We start from the raw sequence: 18,171 nt of genomic DNA, 5'->3' as shown, positions 1-18,171 counted from the left end.
AGCATTGTGGTGAATGGAAAACCAGGAATGGCTCAAGGTGTCACACAATTCTCAATCCAGCACCACACCCCACAGCCTCAGCCCTAGTCTCCCTCCTTGTGCCAGCCCACATTTTCAGTCCACTCTCCCCTCTTGCACCAGCCCCGATGTTAAAGATAGAATTAAGTAGGTATCTAGTACCATGGAAAAAGCAGGTTTTCTGTGGGCGCTTTTGTAGAAATACGTGTATATTCATGAGAGTTGTGCAGAGTAAGATGTGTGCTCTTGTAAGTGCTGGGTGATGGTGATTAGTGTGGGTGAGTGGTAAAGTGTAGGGTGAAAAATGTGCCGATGTGTCAGGTGAGATGCATGGATGCAATGTGGGCCCATGTGAGTGTTGGGTGAGAGGGTGAGAGGAGTGTGTGCAGAGTGAGAGGAGTGAGTGCAGAGTGTGCTAGCGGTGAAAATGCAGGGTGAGTGGTGTGCCCGTGTGTGGTGCACGATAAGCGGCAAGAGTGACTGGTGAGTGCATGGTGAGAGGAGTAAGTGCAAAGTTAGTGGTGCGTCCATATGAGTTCCAGCAGACTACTATCCTGTGTGCAGGCAGGATAAACAGAGTGCCTGTATGAATGCAGGCAGAGAGGTTTGTCCGTGTGAGTAAAGGGTGAGAGGTGGAAGTGCAGGGTGAGTGGTGTGCTTGTCTGTGTGGTGTGTGTGCAGGGTGAGTGCTGTGACCATGTGAGTGAAGATGTGCGTGAAGATGTGAGTGACGAGTGAGCTGTGTGAGTGATAGGAGTGCCTATGTGAGTGCACAGTGAGCGATGAGACAGTGTGAGAGTAGGCTGAGAGGAATGACTGCAGGGTAAGTGATGTGACATACGAGTTTTGGTGCAGGAGAAAGTGCCGAGTGGGAGGAATGAATGCATGGTGAGTGTTGTGCTTGTTTCAATGAGATTGCTAAGTGAGAGTGACAGGTGAGTGAAGTCTCAACTTAGTGCAGGGTGAGTAGTGTGCTTGTGTAAGTGCAGGGCGAACATCATGAGTGCATGGTGAGTGGTGTGAGTGCAGTGTGATTACTGTAAGTGTAGGGTGAGCAGTGTGCTCATGTGACCGCAGGGTAAGTAAAGGGAGAATGGCATGAGTTCTTGGCGAGGGGCATGATTGCAGTTTGGTAGCTGTGAGTGTAAGGTAAGTGTTGTGCTCGTGTGAGCGCAAGGCAAGGGGAAGATGAATGGTGTGAGTGCAAGGTAACAACGTAAGTGCTGTGTGATTGCTGTGAGTGGAGGGTGAGCGGTCAAAGTGACAAGTGAGTGGAGTGTCATGTGCGTGCAGGATGAGCGGTGTGCTCATGTGAGTTCTCGTGTAGAACTAGCCCCCGAAGACTTCCCACTCGTTACAGTGAGGTACAGGCCAGTGGCGCAGGGCACGCCTAAATCTACGTTTCACCTTTCCAGGAAAAGACAAAGTGGACACGGGACTCCAGGCTTGAAACGGGAACACCAGCTTTATTTTGCTAACCCGGGTTAGGACAGTCTCCTGGAATAAAACACAAAACTGATCTGCTAAGACTGCTCCTTCATTCCGTGGCATACAATCTCTTATACCCATAGCTCCGCCCCTCCCGCCTTTGATGTCCGGACACAAGAGTCTTAAAACAGGATGGAGGGAAAGAGAGGGTTTGATGTCGGCTGTATTCCCAGGTCATAAAGGGCCAGATTCCGCTGTTCACAGGGAGGGGGTGTTAAGTCCGCACAGGAAGAGTGTTTGATGGTCCTGTTCACAGCTTTCAGCTGTTGTTGAAGGCAGGTGTGTGTACCCCGGAGCAGGGTGTGGGAAACAGTCCAGGGCCATCTTCCCGAGTTGGCGCAGTGGCAGATGGCATGTAGGGGGTTCTTGTGTGCACAGCTGTGCCTGCGGTGGGGAGGGCACGGGATCGGCAGGGTTTGGGCATTCAAGGGCAACGTTCGTGCAAACCTTTCAAGATGGCGGCACGATAGCCATGTTAGCATTTTTCCACAGTCCTTCAGTCCTTCCTTTTGCCATTGAATGGCAAACCCTAGAGGCGTATCTGCATGAGTTCATGGATTTCTTGTTGTTGTTGTTTCCGTTCGTTCCGCTTGTGAATGTTGACAGGTGTGGGTGTCAGACACATGGCACAAAATCATCCACAGAGTGCCGGTCCACACTGGATACAGAGGCAGCATGAGAACAAAACAACGAGGATGGCTCCGATGACAGTCATTATTCTCCAGCCCCAGCTTGTGATTAGCCCCCATACCCAGTTCGTTAAGGACCAACTCCCGTCCTCTGTGTGTGTGGATTCAGCGATTTTATGCAGTCTCTGAATGGCCTGATACACTGTTGGTGCGTTTACTGGAATGTACCCACAGCAGCTGGATCCGATCAGTTTGCATACACCACCACGATCTGCCAGGATGGTGTCTAGGACCATGCGGTGTTGAAGTGTCATGAGACGGTCCGCTTGGACCTCTGCCGTGATGTTGCTCAGTGCTCCTGCTGTTTCATTGATAGTGGCTTTGACCACTCTGGACAGATGCCTGACCTCTTGGCTGTTGACCACCGGACCCCAGAAAGAAATGAGTCCCTTGAAGAAGTCGTCTGCTATTTGGCCAGCAGTGCTTTCAGAATTCAGAGTGTCCCTTTTCTTTTGTTTTTTTGAATCCCACCTGATGATGGGTAGCTGTGGCAGTATATGTTGGTGGAAGGAGGAAGGCAATGTAACAAGTCCCTGTGAAGTTGGCTGGGAGCCATGTATGTGCTTTGTCACTGCAGACAAAGTAGGCGCCCTGTGCTGTCACCAGTGGCGGAGATGCTGTTTCAGAGAAGGCGTATGTGTCGACGCATATGCTGGTGCCTAGTTGGGCCTTGCTGTTCCCGCCTTTCCCTTGGAGGCACAGATTTCCTTTGTGTGGCACCACCCAGACATCTGGCTGTGCCTTCCTGTTGCGTTCTCTTTCTTTGAAGCTGGCCACATAGTACGTTAAGTTCCACCGTTCATATTTTTCGTTTTCGTCTGGAGTCCCGCTATTATTGTTTTTAAGATAGTCCATCATTGCCATTACTCCGTTTATTATTGCTCTTCTCTGAGGCCCAAATGGACTGTCAGGGGCCTGGATTGGAGTGCTTAGATATGCACCTGTGAATATGTTGTAGAGGGGCCATGCGGACCCATTCTCTGAGAATGGCAGGGGAAGGAAGGGCGTTCCCCGTTGGGTGGAATGCGGTATCAGGCCGCACACCCAGCAGTTTGTAACATTCATGACGAGCTGGTGTTGGTGCAATATTTGGAGGAATGTGTTGTTCACATATTCTCGTCGTCTGTGGCCCTCATGTGGTGGCATTGTGGCATATTCATGTTCTGACAGATTTTGGGGTACTGTTTTTGGCAGAATGTCATGTAGTACCCATCCGATGATAGTCAGTGCCATACAGACGATCAGTAGTAAGCCCAGACATATAGTGAACCTTCTGTGTATTATTTTACAGTACTTCTCATTTTTCTTCTTCAGTTGTTCTGTTGCTTGTGCTTCGATGTTTCCGTTCATCCTGTATCTGAGTCTTGACCGAGCCACTGGACCCCTAGTTGCTGCCCGTGATGGTTGGTTGCTTCACCCAGTAGCGATATCCGCAGCCCTATTGGCACTCTCTCGAGTCGCGTCCCAGGACATCTATCACGACCGTCCCAGCGGTCAGGTCAGCAGTGTCAGAAATTTGTCAGAGGATGACACGTATCATGTCCCACTTTTTGGTTTTCTCGGCCTTAAGTCGTATCTTTCTTTGCATGGAGTGGTGTGATCATCAAACAATTGTTAGTTTCTTAGGTGAGGAGGTATGGCCTCCAGCAGTATGTCGTCCGTTTCTTTTTGTGTCTCTTAGTTGTGCATCACTGAAGGGTATGGATCTTGGAACCGCCTCGCTTTCTTGGTCTGGCAAGTCGTCATCTACCCATCGGTCATAGGGCAATTGCAGAGGCACACGCCTACAGTGAGTGACATGTATCCAGTTCTTCCGCCCCTCGACCTTGACGGCGGTTCTCGTGGCCAGGAGCACTTGCTGCGGTTCTTACCAGTGGGGCTCGAGGCTCTTCTTCCTCTGGAAGTTCCGGGTAAGCACCCAATCACCCGGCCATATGTTGTGGCCAGGTCCTTCAGGAATTGGGAATGTCAGTGAGCTGTTTTAGGTAATCTATCAACATTGGGTACTCTATTTCGGAAAACCTCCTCGGTCTGGGTACTCCCCACACATTGGCGGGTCTACCGAAGACCACCTCGTGTGGCGAGAGTCCAGACCATGTGTGTGGTGTGGTTCTGGTGGACAGCAAGGCCAGCGGTAGTGCATCTGGCCATGACAATCCGGTGCTTGCACAGATCTTAGATATTTTAAGCTTGAGGGTGCCATTGTATTTTTCCACCAATCCGGCGGATTGCGGATGATTTTCGGCATGAAATTTCTGTCTGATGCCTAGACCATCGCAGACGTCCTGTATGACTAGGCCTGTGAAGTGACTTCCGTTGTCACTCCATATTAGGCGTGGTAACCCGAATCGCGGAAAGAATTCCTTCAGGAGGATTTTGGCTGTCGTGGTGGCTGTACAATTTTTAGCGGGGTACGCTTCTACCCACTTGCTGAAAGAGCAGATCACTACCAACACATATTTTAGATTGTTCACCCGTTCCATCTCAATGAAGTCCATCTGTAGGGCTTCGAAGAGGAAGGAAGGAGGAGCGAAGTTGCCAGGAGGTGTTGGAGTGCCTTTGCCGGGATTGTGCATGAGGCATGTCATACAGTTCTTAACTAGGTGTGTGGCTGTCTTGGAGATGTTCTCGTTGGCCCAGGTCGGTGCCAGGAGTCTGCATATTCCCTTTGCACTGATATGTGCCGGTCCGTGGGCCATGGTTACTACCGGGAGGACATAGGCGTCTGGGAGCATCCATCTCTGATGTTCAGAGAGGTCTGTCCAACATCCCTTGTCGTCTAATTGGGTGGTCTTGTCAGTCCATACCGCTTTCTCTGTCTCAGTCGCTTCTGCCTGTATTTCCTTCACACTGTCTATTGAGTCTTCAATCATCCCTCCCTCGGGTACCCATCTCGCCGGACCTGCTACATACATTTTGTCTGATTTTTGCTTTGCTGTCTCCCTGGCTGTCTGGTCAGCGAAGGCATTCCCTCGTCCTATGTCGTCTGTGATCCATTTGTGAGCACTGCATTTCACTATGGCCAGCTGCTTGGGGTGTGTCAGGGCATCGAGCAAATTGCCTATCAAGACACCATGTTGGATACGTGTCCCATGGGATGTGAGGAACCCTCTGTTTGCCCATAGTCGGCCAAAGTTATGTGCTACTCCGAACGCGTACTGACTGTCTGTATAAATAGTCACCCGTAAATCAGCGCTAAGTTCGCAAGCTCTGGTGAGCGCTACGAGTTCGGCTGCCTGTGCTGATTGCTGGGGTATCCTAGCTGTCTCTACTTTCGTCTGTAATGTGGTTACTGCATAGGCTGCTGTGGTTCTCCCATCAGGTAGCTTGAAGCAAGACCCGTCTACATAGAGTGTGCCATTCGGTGTACTTAGGGGAAGGTCTGTCAGGTCAATTCGTCCTTTTGTTTCCTCCTCCGTCCGGAGAAGGCAGTCATGCGGATCAGTAGTGTCCTGGTGTCCGTCAGTAGCGGGCAATAGGGTGGCTGGGTTAAGTGTGGTGCATCTCTGTATGGTAATGTGAGTTGCCATGAGTGTTAGCTCGTAACTGGTCAAGCGTGCACTAGTCAGATGTTGGGCCTTTGTCTTGTTCAGGAGGGCCTCAACAGAGTGTGGTACCATTATGGTGAGGGTATGACCCATTACTAGCCCGGCACTTTGTCGTATCGACACAGCTGTAGCAGCAGCGGCTCTTCAACAACTCGGGAGCCCTTGGGCAACTGGGTCTAGGGTTGCTGAGAAATAGGAGCACGGGCGTTGTTTGTCGGCGTAGGGCTGGGTCAGCACGGATAATGCACATCCGTCTTGTTCATGTGTGAAAAGGAAAAAAGGCTTGGTGGAGCAGGGGGAACCTAGTACGGGTGCAGAGCATAAGTCTTGTTTGAGTGTCTGGAAGGCTTGCTCGCTTTCAGAAGACCATGGTATTACATCGGGAACTTCCTTTGTGATCAGTGCGAGTAAAGGTTTGACTGTGAGAGAGCAATTTGGGATCCACTGACGGCAGTATGAAGTGATACCTATGAAGCCTCGGACTGCTGTTTGAGTATGAGGTCTGCTCATGTTAAAAATTAACTGTATCCTATCTGGTGTGAGACTTCTTGTTGGCAGTACTGCAATTTGGGAAGGGAAACTTTATGTTTGTGTTTGTGCAGATGTAGTAGCAGTATGATGGTGCATTTGCGACATTCTTTTTCGGAAGCGATGAGTAGGTCATCAACCTACTGTATGAGTGCTGAAGTGGGGGGTAGGGTCATGGTGTCCAACTGACTTTTCAGGGCTTGGCTGTAGATGCTAGGGCTCTCTGTGTACCCCTGCGGAGCTCGGCAGAACCGGAAGTTTCTGCCGGCTAACGTGAATCCAAATATATCGCGGCTGGCCGGATGTATGGGGATGGAGAAAAATGCATTTTTGAGGTCTATGACAGTGAAATGTGTGGCAGTAGGAGGGATGATGGTTAGTAACGTGGTAATGTCGGACACTACAGGGTACTGGGGAACGACTATCTTGTTGATAGCGCGTAGGTCAATTATCAGTCGGTAGACATGTGGGGTACTTGCTGGACCTTTCTTCTTGACCGGTATAAGGGGGCTGTTGCATACATTCCCTCTCGTCTCTTCTACTACCCCTTTCTCAATTAGATCGTGTACTATCTGGATGAGTGCTTGCTGACCGTCTGCAGGTATCTTATACTGGGGAATGCGAGGCATGTGGGCATTCTCTTTTAGCTGTACATGGTAGGGTGATATGTCCAGGCATCCAACATCAGTGTCGGACTGGGCCCATAGGGCGTCTGGGAGCGTGGACAACTCAGGCGGTAATTGACATGCGGAGGTAAAACAGGTTTTTGTAACCTCAGGGGCATTCATAGTCACATGTACACCGTCTGGAGAACACTGTATGGTAGCATGTAAGGCTTTCAACAAGTCTAGGCCTAGTAGGTTCTCCGCACATCCAGACGTGAGAACTACTGGAGCATGGGCAGTGTATGGACCTATCTGCAAGGGGATGGGTAATGAAACGGGGCTGGCTACAGGGATACCTGCAAAACCTACTGAAACATTGGTAATGCCTGAAAGGGGTGCCCCAGGGACCAGAGCGTGTGAGACAGAAGTTCTTGTTGCCCCAGTGTCTACTAGGAAGTTGTCCTGCTTTCCATTTCGAAGGCCTATACGAATGTAAGGTCCCTTCTGGTCAGTTGGAATCTGTACTGGCCCATTTCCCCTCTCTTGGCTGTCCTATGCTGTCTGGTAACCCTCACCTTCCTCGGGGTCGTAATCTTCCGTATAATAGTTCCGGGATCTTTCAGTTGATTTGTCAAAGTAATTTGACACCTGTTTGGGTTGCTGTCACCTGTCCTCTACCTCTACCCTGCCCCTGCATTGGTTGAGTGTCTAATGGTCGGGGTGCACGTGGTCTCGTTATGCCGGCAGCTATGTTGGCGGCGAGAACAGGGCAGTTTTTAGACCAGTGACCGTCCTGTTTACAATAAGAACACTGGTTCTCTCCTAAGGGTGGTGTTTGTCTATTCATTGGGTGAGGCCTATGTGAGAAGTTGGACTGATATATGATGTCACTAATTCTAGTGTACACCTTGTATCAGTCCAAACAACCCTTATGGTGATTGGTTGTAAAGTCAACCTTATAGATCATCTATCCTAGTGGTAGCATGGACAAGAGCAGTCTTAGGCTAAACTCTGTATGGCATGTGAAGCCAGCTGTTATACCATTTGTAATCCCTTGAATACCAAACGAAAGGACACCACAACAGATATATATAAAAATAGAATGTATTTATTCTAGTCAAACCCTCAGCACTCTTTATGAGATTCGAGGTAAGTACAACACAGTCTTATTTAAGCATACATTAAGTCACACAGGTAAGTAATACAGTTAGGCCCTAGGGGCCACGCAAACCATATACTAAGTAAGTGGTATAAGAACCACTGTCACGAACACAGGATAGGCCTAGTCCTAGGGAATCGCTGGGGCTACACTATACTACCAAAGGTTAGGAAGTGGGAGGCCCACGGGATTCAGGTGCAGAGTGGAAACACTCACGCGTAATGCGTAAAAGTCGATAGAAATAGTAGTTATTAGAGTTTAACAGTTTTAGGACACTTCTGGAATAGCTAGGAAGTCGAGACTTGGAAACTAGACCCTAGGATAGTCAATACCCTTGTGAGCACCGGAGTACTCAAGTTACCTAGCCCACGGGCTGCGGGTGCATAGGTGTGAACTTGCGTCGGGTTTCGTCGTTGACTCCTATGGATGCCTGATGGAAAGTTGCTGACAGGCAGTCAGTGAAGAGTGTCCGGTGGATCCCAGGGATGGAATCAAGAAGGAAAGATACCTGCAAGCAGAAGGGACAGAGTTTAGGTCACCAGCCAGGAGCCGGGACGGAACCAGGAAGGAGCCAGGCGATGTTGTGCAGATGCAGGTGGAGAGGTGAAGCTTGTCGCAGCAGCCACGGGTACCAGGAGGCGTCGAGGACAACCAGGACCAGGAGGTGAGCTATCCCACGAAGGCTCTTGCTGTCGGCGGCGTCGAGGTCGAGTTAGGACCCAACAAGCCTTGGCAAGCGGAACCCACGCAGGATGGAGGACTTGCTTCTGGTGCAGACCAGAAAGGTCTGGGGTGCTTCTCTTTCACGGAGGAGCGGGTGCCAGTCTGGAGGAGCCGGACCAGCAAGATGAAATCAAAGGTTTGTCGTCGCAGAGGTCACTAGCCAACGGGCCAGCAACCGGACAACACGTCGAGCAACTCAGGTGCAGAAGGGCCCCACGCAGAACACGTGAAGTGTGGGGAGCTGATCTTCTTTGCAGATGGTGCCCGGGATGGGGGCTTCTCAATTCCCCAAGCACAGCCTCGAGGAAGCCTCAGAAGTTGCGCTAGTCAGTTACCAGCCACTTTTCCCAAGTCGCCGGTCCCACGTCCCTCGTCACCTCCACGGGTCTCAGCTTCGCTGCAGATGTGGATCTGGGTCAGAGGTGTCTGGAAGTCTCGGCGCTGGTCAGTCTCTGCAGTCGTCCCTCGTAGGATCAGTCGCAAGCAGCGGTCGCTGGATGGTGCCTGGTTGCCCAGGGTGGTCACTCCTTGGCCACAAGGGAGATTTCTTCAGTCTTCTTCCTGAGGTCGAATGTCGAAGGTCCAGAGTTTCTGTTCAAGTTGCAGATTCAGGTTAATCTAATTTGCAGGGCTCAGCTACCTACTGATATACTGGGCTAGTGGGCTGGGCTACCTGCAAGGTCCCTCCTATGGGTGGGACCAGGAAGGGGAGTGGCTAAACCCCCTTTCCTTTGTCCAGTTTCACGCCAGAGCTGGGGCTGGAGTGCCCCAGCACCGGTTTGAACTGGACTATGCATGGAGCACCTTGTGTGCCCCAGGCATGTCTCATTCCTTTCAGCCCTCCCTGCCCCAATACACTAAAGTCTGACTGGGGAGGTGCTAGCACCTCCCCAAGCAGGAAACCTATTGTCCAGGCCTCACTGGCTGGGAGGGCTCCCAGCTGCAGGAGGTCAGACACGTGTCTGTGGCAGCAGCATCCATTTTGTGATGCTGAGGCTTTGGTCAGAGTTAAACAGCAAAGTAGGATTTTAACATATCTCTCCCTCTAGAAGGGGGGAATAATATCCTCATCACCAGAAATTGTATGGGGGTATTATTCCAAAGTGTTAGACACCTTATACGACATGTTTTGATAAAGCCAAACCATAGTTACCATAACCGTTTAAGATTATAAGGTACTTTAAGAGTATATGGTAGGCTATATCATGGAACAGCTATAAGGACATGGTTCCGAAAGCTGCAGACAGGTTCATCTCATGCTAGAGCACCATCTCACATGTTACCAAGCACTCTGCCTCCAGGATTGTTAAGGCCTGCCATAGGAGTGGCTCACAGGTACACATGTGTCTATTTTAAGGGTAGATATAGGTATACTATATCTAAGCCAGGGGTGATTACACAACCTTGCCCCAGCTGAGCAATCAGCCAGTTGTGTCTGATTGGAGGGCCAGGCCAGGGGTGGCATAATACATGCTGCAGCCCCTGGGAGGCCTAGGGTACACCTATGCCCTGGGTACCTAGGGTACACTGTACAGGGTCCAATAAGGTGATCCTTACCAATTGGGTATGTACCTAGGGTACATGGAGTCCATTTTAAAGAGAGAGCAGACAGCCTGAGACCCTGAATGGCAGGATCTCAGGCCAACTAAGTCAAAAAACCAGCTAGACACTAGGCAAACAATTGGGGGTAACCATAGTCAGATATCCACCTTCCTACAGCCTATTGGTCTGAACCGTGGCTACTTGGGGTGCAGGATAAGCTTGTTGGAGCAGTGCTTTTGTCTTCAGGTCCTTCAACTTTTTACCTTCCTTTTCCTGTTCTCATGTACTCTCTGCTCGTAGTAGTTAGCCATAAAGAGCAACCGGCTCTTAGTAGCCACCTGCCAGGAGCTTTCGGACATCTTTAAGAGGACGGATATGTCGGGTGACAAATTCTCAACAAATTTGTCCACAAAGAGGCGGAGGCCGCCTTCAGAGGATGGATCTTGACCGCTATCATCAGTGAAGGTCTGCTCAAAGCGGGTAAAGAAGTCCGAGACGCTTTCGTCTTTGCCCTGCTTGCACGCCGTCAGTTTGTCCCATATTATATTTTTAGGTTTCAGTATTCCTTTCATCAGGGTGACTATTTTCTTTGGTAAGTCAAGTATTATTTGTGGCGGTTTATCTACTACCTTTCGATCTAGGTCTGCCTGTTCTAGAGCCTTCCATGTGTCCCCTAATTGTGTTGCGTGATCGGTTCCGTGTATCTCTGTCCATATGTCTGTCGGGACTACGCTACCAAAGAACATCACTATGTCCGTGTACGTCATGATGGAGGCGTTAAGCTGTTGTTCTAATTCCTTGTAATAGGCTGTGGGGTTTTTACGTGGGTCCGGTAACGCTGCCTTGAACTGCAATATCTCAGAGCATTGCCAAGGCATGTGTACCCATTGTCGGACAATGTGGGGACCTATCTCTGGTCGGCCAAGGATTGGTGGATTGGCAGTTGGGTCTGGAGTAATGGCCGGAGTACCTGGGTGAAAGAAGGGGGGTACCTCTCGCATAGGGTTCATCCGTGATAGCTCGCTTCCAGTCATGCGTGTTATAAGCTCGTTCCTATACTGCGTGAGTGTCAACAGGAAGTGTTCTAACTTGTGTGACGCTACATGACCCATTTTTACCTCGTCCTTCATCTTCTGTAAGGGAATGGGTGTCAGTGGGGATAGGAATGTCGCCCAGTCTTCCTGTATTTCTGTGCACATGCTGAGGAATACCATAAACTGTTATTCGGGAGCTTATTGACTCATTGTCTGCCAAATTTTATCGAATGTGTAGCTTTAGTCAGACATCCTGTTGTAATATAACCCCGTTTTCTTCTGTCTGATTCCGATGGGACCGGAGAAAATATGCATTGGGGGTAAATAGGGTTCTTGCCACACTTAGTGCTTGATCTTTCCACCCATCCGCTGCACCTGTTGCCTTGGACATGTTGTGTCTAGGTGTATGTGTGCTGGCATCCTCGACTAGCTGTGTGTCCGTTATTGGTGATCCCAAGGTCAACGCGTGTGTAGCGGTGTGCTGTACTGCGCTTGCTTTAATGGGCTGATGCTGAATGGGGAATTGAGGCGGGTGCGGGATAGTTCGGTGTACTGGGCTTAAGCTGGAGGCAGTGGGCTGACTTTCAGTGACTGGCTGATGCGGGGTTTCGGGTGCGGGTGCATTTGGCTGTTGCGAGCGGTCATGTTGATCATTCCGTTGTACTAGAACAGGGTAGATAGGTGAGGGATTATAAGGGGGTGGTTTCCTATCCTCCAATAACTGCCTCATAAGGAGGTCTTGATTTTCTGGTTCTACATCCTTTTCTTTGGACATGTAGCATCCTTCCATTTCTGCTCTAAACTTCCTGTCCTGTCGTATCATTTCTTCCTCTTTCGTATCTTTCTCGGTCTGCCTATTCTTGCCCTCATCTAATGTCTTTTGGTGCCGGCGAGCATGTTTCTCGGCTTTCTTTTGCTGATGATAAGCTTCTTTCTGCCAGGCTCGAAAAGATTCGAACATAGCCTGACGAGCTCTATTCAAAAACAGTATCTGCTCGAGGTATTCTAATATGTCTTGATCAAAGGACCCATGTTCTGGCAATAGACGTCCACATTATGTGTGCTATTCCCGTCTTGACATACATCTCATAAAGAGGTGTACCAGGAGGGGGTACCGGTTGGTTCTCTTCTAACATCTCTTCTAAACTTAAACAACAACAACAACACAGTTTCTTAAATTTACTGAGCCTTGGCATATTTCCTTATCCGAAATCCGACTTACCAGAAATATTCAATAGCGTAACAAAAACACAATCACTACTGGCTTTGGACTTTGCAAAGGCCGAAGACTACCCGAATTACCCGATATACACCGATTTAGTTGCAACTCCGAATTAAAATAGGTGTGTTTGTAGACCCACCCGTACCTGACCGATTTAAAGGTGTCGTCGTCTCAGCCGTGGGTCCCGGTCCTTTTCCTGGAATCCGACCGTCCGACAGGAACCCCAGCCAGGGTCATAGTCAATTAGCCCAGACCGGGTGGCGGGGATCGGTTTCTCGAGATCCGCAGGTCTACAAGCTGACAACTTGGACAGAATTGGAGTAGGGCGCCTCCCTTGGATGTTGATCACCGGACCCTTCCACAACCACCGGGCTTGACCTATGACCTCTGGAGGTGTCCACTTTCGGGCGCCATTTTGTAGAACTATCCCCCGAAGACTTCCCACTCGTTACAGTGAGGTATAGGCCAGCGGCGCGGGGCACGCCTAAATCTACGTTTCACCTTTCCAGGAAAAGACAAAGTGGACATGGGACTCCAGGCTTGAAACGGGAACACCAGCTTTATTTTGCTAACCCGGGTTAGGACAGTCTCCTGGAATAAAACACAAAACTGATCTGCTAAGACTGCCCCTTCATTCCGTGGCGTACAATCTCTTATACCCATAGCTCCGCCCCTCCCGCCTTTGATGCCTGGACACAAGAGTCTTAAAACAGGATGGAGGGAAAGAGAGGGTTTGATGTCGGTTGTATTCCCAGGTCATAAAGGGCCAGATTCCGCTGTTCACAGGGAGGGGATATTAAGTCCACACAGGAAGAGTGTTTGATGGTCCTGTTCACAGCTTTCAGCTGTTGTCGAAGGCTGGTGTGTGTACCCCGGAGCAGGGTGTGGGAAACAGTCCAGGGCCATCTTCCCGAGTTGGCTCGGTGGCAGATGGCATGTAGGGGGTTCTTGTGTGCACAGCTGTGCCTGGGGTGGGGAGGGCACGGGATAGGCAGGGTTTGGGCATTCAAGGGCAACGTTCGTGCAAACCTTTCAAGATGGCGGGACTATAGCCATGTTAGCATTTTTCCTTAGTCCTTCACTCGGTAGGAGGGTGAATGACGTGAGTGCATGGTGAGCACTGTGATTGCTGTGAGTGCAGGGTGAGTATGAACGTTAAGGGTGAGTGAGTTGCCTGAATGCAAGATGTGTACCCAGATTGGCAGCAATCGGGGATGGAGGGTAAAGGAAATAAATATTGTGCTGATCCTGCAACAAACTTTCAGTCTAGTGATTGGGTTGCCAGCTGATCAGATTTCTAACGGTTCCACCAGTATTTTTATGTCCCAGCCAGTACAAAAATAAGCAAAATCACATTCAGCCGGTATTTTTAGCACTTATCTGTGCATACTTTAAACAGCAAATACAAGTAGAAAGCACTTTTAAATGTGTTCTAGGGCGGCATTAATGATCGATGACTAATAATTACAGTTTAAGTTTAATTAAGCAATAGGAAACAAAGACAGAAAATTCATGTGCCATGTGAATACATACCATTTTATTTACAACCCTATTGAGTTTCAAAGCGAGGCCTTTGCAGACTCTTTAGACAGCAACAAATGGCAGGTATTTTTCTTTTGGAAAGGTGGCATCCCTACTCATGAGATGCCTTTTTACTAAATGCATTCTTTCACTTTGGCACTAAAAATAAAATACAAATGTAAGGAATAGTGACTAGGCAGAGTGGGGACCCAGGGGGTACTGTAATCAGTAAACAAAACTAACAAAGCCTCGCTAAGCAGTTCCAAAGGGATGTAAATTGTCTTCTAAAGACCTGTGAAAAACTTGGGTGTGGTGGAGATAAGATTCCAGACACTGCCCAGCAAAGCACACAGCAGCTCAAGCTGCAGAAGCCTGGGCTGAGACACACCATGGGGGTTGGTTAGAGCCCTTTTAGTCCTGTGGGCATTGCATGCCTGGTATGCTCATGCCCCTCTGTACCTGCCCTTGCCTGCAAGAATATCTGGTTACCTGGTCTGCCCTCTCACACATTCCACCTTTTCCTGACCACTTTGGAGATTCCATTGTACCCACTGGTGGCTAGCCGGCAGGGGGAACGGGAGGTATGGTTGATGTTAGGGGTAGAAGAGGTAAATCGAGTTAAGGTTGATTTTAGGGTTCAGGGGTGGATATGGGTAACGAGAGTTAAGGGGGATTTTAGGGTTATAGGGTGGGTACAGCTAAAGAGATGTAAGGGTGATTTTAGGGTCTAGTGGCGGGTGGAGGTTAAGGAAGTAAGGCGATTTTAGGGTATAGGGGTGGGCAATGGTAAAGGGAGGTAAGGTTAATTTTATGGTTTAAGGGTGTGTAGAGTAAAAGGACATAAGGGCACTCTTAGGGCTCAGGTAAGGAAAGAGGCAAAAGGAGGTTAGGAGTAAAAAAAGGTGGGGGTTGAGGAGTCCACCAAAAATAAAATAACGCACACATATATATCAAAGTTATTTTTTTTTTACTTTTGAGGGGACTTCTCAACCCCCATTTATATATATATTTAATTTTATAATGTGTATGTGTGTGTGTATATATATGTAGAGCCTTGATCATCATGTGATCTAGGCTCTACGGAGTTGAAACGCGTAATGGCTGGCTTACCTCAGGAAAATACATTTGATTGAATGCACAGAGATGTGGTCCGTGCTCCGTTCTTCTACATATTGAAGTGCCAAGCAGCAGTGGAGTTTTTTCTGATATATATATATTATCTACTGGCGGTCGCCAGTAGATAGTTATAGTTAGGACCGTGTTTCCATAGGAAATCTGAAAATTCTATTTTGAATAACTTTGGCGCCGGTTGACGAATCCTCGCGAATTTTTCAAAATAGGTGGGGCGCTCCGCTCCTATCCTGAAAGTCTCGGGGTGAGTAGTTAAGTGGGGGCCGAGAAAAAAGGGGGGTCCCAAAACGGGTATTCCCCATGCATTTTTCCATAGGGACCTTTAGTCCAAGGTACAGCCCGAACGGCTGAACAGAATTATTTAAAATTTGGCAAAGAGAAAGTCCTCAGGTCAGGGATGTGCCTTTTGAATATCTGGAGTCAATCTGTTCAGTAGTTCCTGAGAAAATTTCAGTTAAAAGTACATATATATCTATAAGCGCGCACCGTGCGCATACGGTAAGCATAACGTACGCGGTGCGCGCACGGTGAAGAACCTGAAATAAAAATATTAATAAATACATAACTTAAGCATTTAAAAAAACGTACAAATTCACTTAAAAAACCATAGGTTTCACACACGTTATAGTTAGGAATTAGCATTTAAAAAACCTTGCAAATTCACTTAAAAAACCATAGGTTTCACACATGTTATAGTTATCCTCTGCTGATGACGTCAGATATTACATCACTGATTAAATATGTGTCTTCCTGAAAAATAAATATTTGTAATATATGTATAGCTAAAGATTAATGGAAGAAGACATGGGTAAATAGGTGTCAAAATACAGTGATGTAATATCTGACGTCATCAGCAGAGGATTGCGGTCGCGTGAGTTATAGTTGCCTGCACTAACTATAACGGGGGAATTTCATTGGTTTTTTACGAGGGAAATGTCTAGCTAACTATAACATGTGTGAAACCTATGGTTTTTTAAGTGAATATATATATGTATATATGTATATATATATTCAGGAAAAAAAGAGTTGCCGCCAATTTTATTAATGGTGGTGTCAATGGCGGCGACCCACATGGGTATTCGCTAACTACCAGTCCCAGAATGCAATATCATCACTCACCCGAGTGTCAGTTGTGTAAAGAAAATACATGAAGGGATATACTGGTGTTACTTGCTTGCCTTGATTCTTCAAAGACTGTCCATGAGGAAGGGTGCATGCCCGAAATACGTCGGACAGGGAGAACACGTGAGGAGGATGTTTGTGGCAGTTGCTTTTGCCTACCAGCATTACCCACCTGAGTGTGCAGTTCCACGAGGGGAACTCTCTCTTTTTTTTAAATCTAATGTGACTGGCCCGGCCACGGGACAGCACCACCGCGAGACCCAAGCGGGCCCGCCACTGCATATTTGAGCAGCTGATGTGCGGAGCAGGAGGGGCTTTTCTTTGGGCAAGAGCGACTCTTCAAAGACTTTTGTTTCCTTTTTGAAAAAACTTTATTAATGTTGTCAATGGTGGCGGCGACCCACATGGGTATTCACTAACTACCAGTCCCAGAATGCAATACCATCATTTACCTGAGTGTCATTTGTGTAAAGAAAATAAATCAGGGGATATACTGGTGTTACTTGCTTGCCTTGATTCTTCAAAGACTGTCCATGAGGAAGGGCGCACTCCTGAAACACGTCGGACAGGGAGGACACGTGACGAGGATGTTCGTGGCAGTTGCCCCGAGTGTGCAGTTCCACCGAGGGGAAAATCTCTTTTTTCTACATATATATAAAACCATACCATACCTCCATGATGCGTTTCGACCGGTATACGGTCTCAAGACTGTATATCAGTCGAAACGAGTCATGAAGGGTTTATGAAGTAAATAAATCCCAGTTTGTTGCGCTTTCACCGTGTCTGCCTGATTGCGCACCACATGGAATTTGGTATGGTTAGATTATTGACCGGCTGACTCCGCCGGTAAGCTCACCACCTTCCAAGGGTGGAGGTTCCCAGAAGGATTTTTTTGCCTATTGATATATTATATATATGTGTGTGTGTGTGTGTATGTGTGCGTGCGTGCATGTGTGTGTGTGTGTGTGTGTGTGTGTGTGTGTCTATATATATATATATATATATATATAAATAAACCTTCGCCACTGAAGTCTTTTCAGATAAACAGTCGAAGCAGACCCAGTGTTGGGGCAAGTTGTTTAATAAAAACTCGTGTTGTCAGCCATGATGCGTTTCAGCCTCCTAGAGGCCAAGATCACATGATGCTTTCAAGAGGAAGTGCAAAATTTAAAGTGCTAGGTGCATGATTAGTGTCACATGGTCAATAGACATAGAGGAAATATTGTAAACATGATCGGCAAGTGCCTGAGTAAAGTTGTACTTGTACAGAAAAATAGCAAAACAATACTTAGTCATTAGACCTAATATGAAATACATCATAGGATACTGAACATATTTTCAAATGACACTGCTACTTTAGGAGAGTCAGGAAATTCATGAATCAATTATAAATACTGCTCATAAAAAAATATAAATACCTGAAGGATCCTAAAAGTTTCCACAAATGCTTAATATCATAGTTAATACAGAGAATAAAACCCAAGTGGGTAATAAATCAATGAATTAAGCAGGGGAACCAGCGTTTAGCTATATATGCAAAGGCCATGCCAAAATAACTTAGACATCATTTCTCAATCAATAAAAGGGTGTATGCATTACTGATCTGGCTAAAAAAGTTCAATGATACATCTAAAAACACTGTTAAAAATGCAAAAGTCGCTGATAGTCCTGGTTGATGTTTTGCGCTCCTTCGGGCGTAACTCAGGCCTTGTCATCAACTGGGCGAAATCCTGCGTATATGTGCTTTCCGGGGAGGCTCCGGCCCTACCGCGTGACTGCCCGATCCAGATTGCCTCCCAGGGGTTCCGGTACCTGGGTATATATATCACTCTAGACCCGGA

The sequence above is a fragment of the Triturus cristatus genome, chromosome 7, assembly GCF_964204655.1.
Source record: "Triturus cristatus chromosome 7, aTriCri1.1, whole genome shotgun sequence".
NCBI classification, from domain to species: domain Eukaryota; kingdom Metazoa; phylum Chordata; class Amphibia; order Caudata; family Salamandridae; genus Triturus; species Triturus cristatus.
This window is presented reverse-complemented; position numbering follows the sequence as displayed.